Below are 6,000 nucleotides of genomic sequence, written 5' to 3'. Positions count from 1 at the left end.
GCGATTGAGGTGATGATTCCAATAATGTTTTACTTGATTGCGGTTGAGATTCCGAAAATGTAGCCTTTTTCTCTGGAGTTGTTGCGTATTTTTCTGTACTCGATGTTTGAAAATATCTACTAGATATTGTACTCAATTGAGGAAAGGGCTTTGAAACAGTTGTGCTTAATTGCTGTTGAGATTCCGATAATGTAGATTTTTCCTCTGTAGTTCTCTCTACCTTTTCGGTACTGGACATTTGAACTGAACTACTGGATATTGTAGGCGATTGAGGTGATGATTCCAATAATGTTGTACTTGATTGTGTTTGAGATTCCGAAAATGTAGATTTTTCCTCTGTAGTTCTCTCTTCCTTTTCGGTACTGGACATTTGAACGGAAGTACTGGATATTTTAGGCGATTGAGATGATGATTCAAATAATGTTGAACTTGATTGCGGTTGAGATTCCGAAAATGTAGATTTTTCCTCTGTAGTTCTCACTTCCTTTTCGGTACTGGACATTTGAACTGAACTACTGGCTATTGTAGGCGATTGAGGTGATGATTCAAATAATGTTGTACTTGATTGCGGTTGAGATTCCGAAAATGTAGACTTTTCCTCTGGAGTTGTTGCGTATTTTTCTGTACTCGATGTTTGAAAATATCTACTGAATATTGTACTCAATTGAGGAAAGGGCTTTGAAACAGTTGCGCTTAATTGCTGTTGAGATTCCGATAATGTAGATTTTTCCTCTGTAGTTCTCTCTTCCTTTTCGGTACTGGACATTTGAACTGAACTACTGGATATTGTAGGCGATTGAGGTGATGATTCCAATAATGTTGTACTTGATTGTGTTTGAGATTCCGAAAATGTAGATTTTTCCTCTGTAGTTCTCTCTTCCCTTTCGGTACTGGACATTTGAACTGAAGTACTGGATATTGTAGGCGATTGAGGTGATGATTCCAATAATGTTGTACTTGATTGTGTTTGAGATTCCGAAAATGTAGATTTTTCCTCTGTAGTTCCCTCTTCCTTTTCGGTATTGGACACTTGAACGGAAGTACTGGATATTGTAGGCGATTGAGATGATGATTCAAATAATGTTGAACTTGATTGCGGTTGAGATTCCGAAAATGTAGATTTTTCCTCTGTAGTTCTCTCTTCCTTTTCGGTACTGGACATTTGAACTGAAGTAGAGTTTTCCTCTGTAGTTATCTCTTCCTTTTCGGTTCTGGACATTTGAACTGAAGTACTGGATATTGTAGGCGATTGAGATGATGATTCAAATAATGTTGTACTTGATTGCGGTTGAGATTCCGAAAATGTAGATTTTTCCTCTGTAGTTCTCTCTTCCTTTTCGGTACTGTGCATTTGAACTGAACTACTGGATATTGTAGGCGATTGAGGTGATGATTCCAATAATGTTGTACTTGATTGTGGTTGAGATTCTGAAAATGTAGACTTTTCCTCTGGAGTTGTTGCGTATTTTTCTGTACTGGATGCTTGAAAATATCTACTGGATATTGTACTCAATTGAGGAAAGGACTTTGAAACAGTTGTGCTTGATTGCGGTTGAGATTCCGAAAATGTAGATTTTTCCTCTGTAGTTCTCTCTTCCTTTTCGGTACTGGACATTTGAACTGAACTACTGGATATTGTAGGCGAATGAGGTGATGACTCCAATAATGTTGTACTTGATTGTGTTGGAGATTCCGAAAATGTAGATTTTTCCTCTGTAGTTCTCTCTTCCTTTTCGGTACTGGACATTTGAACTGAACTACTGGATATTGTAGGCGATTGAGATGATGATTCAAATAATGTTGTACTTGATTGCGGTTGAGATTCCGAAAATGTAGATTTTTCCTCTGTAGTTCTCTCTTCCATTTCGGTACTGGACATTTGAACTGAAGTAGATTTTTCCTCTGTAGTTCTCTCTGCCTTTTCGGTACTGGACATTTGAACTGAAGTACTGGATATTGTAGGCGATTGAGATGATGATTCAAATAATGTTGTACTTGATTGCGGTTGAGATTCCGAAAATGTAGATTTTTCCTCTGCAGTTCTCTCTTCCATTTCGGTACTGGACATTTGAACTGAACTACTGGATATTGTAGGCGATTGAGGTGATGTTTCCAATAATGTTTTACTTGATTGCGGTTGAGATTCCGAAAATGTAGACTTTTCCTCTGGAGTTGTTGCGTATTTTTCTGTTCTCGATGTTTGAAAATATCTACTGGATATTGTACTCAATTGAGGAAAGGGCTTTGAAACAGTTGTGCTTAATTGCTGTTGAGATTCCGATAATGTAGATTTTTCCTCTGTAGTTCTCTCTTCCTTTTCGGTACTGGACATTTGAACGGAAGTACTGGATATTGTGGCCGATTGAGATGATGATTCCAATAATGTTGTACTGGATTGCGGTTGAGATTTCGAAAAAGTAGACTTTTCCTCTGGAGTTGTTGCGTATTTTTCTGTACTCGATGTTTGAAAATAACTACTGGATATTCTACTCAATTGAGGAGAAAACTTTGAAACAGTTGTGCTTGATTGCGGTTGAGATTCCGAAAATGTAGATTTTTCCTCTGTAGTTCTGTCTTCCTTTTCGGTACTGGACATGTGAACTGAAGTACTGGATATTGAAGGCGATTGAGATGATGATTCCCATAATGTTGTACTCGATTGCGGTTGAGATTCCGAAAAAGTAGACTTTTCCTCTGGAGTTTTTGCGTATTTTTCTGTACTCGATGTTTGAAAATATCTACTGGATATTGTACTCAATTGAGGGAAAGACTTTGAAACAGTTGTGCTTGATTGCGGTTGAGATTCCGAAAATGCAGATTTTTCTTCTGTAGTTCTCTCTTTCTTTTCGGTACTGGACATTTGAACTGAAGTACTGGATATTGTAGGCGATTGAAGTGATGATTCCAATAATGTTGTACTTGATTGCGATTGAGATTCCGAAAATGTAGATTTTTCCTCTGTAGTTCTCCCTTCCTTTTCGGTACTGGACATTTGAACTGAAGTAGATTTTTCCTTTGTAGTTCTCTTTTCCTTTTCGGTACTGGACATTTGAACGGAAGTACTGGATATTGTAGGCGATTGAGGTGATGATTCCAATAATGTTGTTCTTGATTGCGGTTGAGATTCCGAAAATGTAGATTTTTCCTCTGTAGGTTTCTCTCCCTTTTCGGTACTGGACATGTGAACTGAACTACTGGATATTATGGGCGAATGAGGTGATGATTCCAATAATGTTGTACTTGATTGCGGTTCAGATTCCGAAAATGTAGATTTTTCCTCTGTAGTTCTCTCTTCCTTTTCGGTACTGGACATTTGAACTGAACTACTGGATATTGTAGGCGATTGAGGTGATGATTCGAATAATGTTGAACTTGATTGCGGTTGAGATTCCGAAAATGTAGATTTTTCCTCTGTAGTTCTCTCTTCCTTTTCGGTACTGGACATTTGAACTGAACTACTGGATATTGTAGGCGACTGAGGTGATAATTCAAATAATGTTGTACTTGATTGCGGTTGAGATTCCGAAAATGTAGATTTATCCTCTGTAGTTCTCTCTTCCATTTCGGTACTGGACATTTGAACTGAACTACTGGATATTGTAGGCGATTGAGGTGATGATTCCAATAATGTTGTACTTGATTGCGGGTGAGATTCCGAAAATGTAGATTTTTCCTCTGTAGTTCTCTCTTCCTTTTCGGTACTGGACATTTGAACTGAAGTACTGGATATTGTAGGCGATTGAGGTGATGATTCAAATAATGTTGTACTTGATTGCGGATGAGATTCCGAAAATGTAGATTTTTCCTCTGTAGTTCTCTCTTCCTTTTCGGTACTGGACATTTGAACTGAACTACTGGATATTGTAGGCGATTGAGGGGATGATTCCAATAATGTTTTACTTGTTTGCGGCTGAGTTTCCGAAAATGTAGACTTTTCCTCTGGAGTTGTTGCGTATTTTTCTGTACTCGATGTTTGAAAGTAACTACTGGATATTGTACTCAATTGAGGAAAGGGCTTTGAAACAGTTGTGCTTAATTGCTGTTGAGATTTCGATAATGTAGATTTTTCCTCTGTAGATCTCTCTTCCTTTTCTGTACTGGACATTTGAACTGAAATACTGGATATTGTAGGCGATTGAGGTGATGATTCCAATAATGTTGTACTCGATTGCGGTTGAGATTTCGAAAATGTAGACTTTTCCTCTGGAGTTGTTGCGTATTTTGCTGTACTCGATGTTTGAAAATAACTACTGGGTATTGTACTCAATTGAGGAAAAAACTTTGAAACAGTTGTGCTTGATTGCGGTTGAGATTCCGAAAATGTAGATTTTTCCTCTGTAGTTCTGTCTTTCTTTTCGGTACTGGACATTTGAACTGAACTGCTGGATATTGTAGGCGATTGAGGTGATGATTCCAATAATGTTGTACTGGATTGCGGTTGAGATTTCGAAAATGTAGACTTTTCCTCTGGAGTTGTTGCGTATTTTTCTGTACTCGATGTTTGAAAATAACTACTGGATATTCTACTCAATTGAGGAAAATACTTTGAAACAGTTGTGCTTGATTGCGGTTGAGATTCCGAAAATGTAGACTTTTCCTCTGTAGTTCTCTTTTCCTTATCGGTACTGGACAGTTGAACTGAAGTACTGGATATTGTAGGCGATAGAGGTGATGATTCCAATAATGTACTTGATTGCGGTTGAGATTCCGAAAATGTAGATTTTTCCTCTGTAGTTCTCTCTCCCTTTTCGGTACTGGACATGTGAACTGAACTACTGGATATTATGGGAGAATGAGGTGATGATTCCAATAATGTTGTACTTGATTGCGGTTCAGATTCCGAAAATGTAGATTTTTCCTCTGTAGTTTTCTCTTCCTTTTTGGTACTGGACATTTGTACTAAACTACTGGATATTGTAGGCGATTGAGGTGATGATTCGAATAATGTTGTACTTGATTGCGGTTGAGATTCCGAAAATGAAGATTTTTCCTCTGTAGTTCTCTCTTCCTTTTCGGTACTGGACATTTGAACTAAACTACTGGATATTGTAGGCGATTGAGGTGATGATTCAAATAATGTTGTACTTGATTGCGGTTGAGATTCCGAAAATGTAGATTTTTCCTCTGTAGTTCTCTCTTCCTTTTTGGTACTGGACAATTGAACTGAACTACTGGATATTGTAGGCGATTGAGGTGATGATTCGAATAATGTTGTACTTGATTGCGGGTGAGATTCCGAAAAAGTAGATTTTTCCTCTGTAGTTCTCTCTTCCTTTTCGGTACTGGACATTTGAACTGAAGTACTGGATATTTTAGGCGATTGAGGTGATGATTCGAATAATGTTTTACTTGATTGCGGTTGAGATTCCGAAAATGTAGACTTTTCCTCTGGAGCTGTTGGGTATTTTTCTGTACTCGATGTTTGAAAATATCTACTGGATATTGTACTTAATTGAGGAAAGGGCTTTGAAACAGTTGTGCTTAATTGCTGTTGAGATTCCGATAATGTAGATTTTTCCTCTGTAGATCTCTCTTCCTTTTCGGTTCTGGACATTTGAACGGAAGTACTGGATATTGTAGGCGATTGAGATGATGATTCAAATAATGTTGTACTTGATTGCAGCTGAGATTCCGAAAATGTAAATTTTTCCTCTGTAGTTCTCTCTTCCTTTTCGGTACTGGACATTTGAACTGAACTACTAACTATTGTAGGCGATTGAGGTGATGATTCAAATAATGTTTTACTTGTTTGCGGTTGAGATTCCGAAAATGTAGACTTTTCCTCTGGACTTGTTGCGTATTTTTCTGCACTCGATGTTTGAAAGTAACTACTGGATATTGTACTCAATTGAGGAAAGGGCTTTGAAACAGTTGTGCTTAATTGCTGTTGAGATTTCGATAATGTAGATTTTTCCTCTGTAGTTCTCTCTTCCTTTTCTGTACTGGACATTTGAACTGAAGTACTGGATATTGTAGGCGATTGAGGTGATGATTCCAATA

This window comes from Drosophila subpulchrella, chromosome X (assembly GCF_014743375.2).
Source record: "Drosophila subpulchrella strain 33 F10 #4 breed RU33 chromosome X, RU_Dsub_v1.1 Primary Assembly, whole genome shotgun sequence".
Classification (NCBI taxonomy): domain Eukaryota; kingdom Metazoa; phylum Arthropoda; class Insecta; order Diptera; family Drosophilidae; genus Drosophila; species Drosophila subpulchrella.
The sequence above is the reverse complement of the archived record's forward strand: the minus strand, read 5'-3'. Positions refer to the sequence as shown.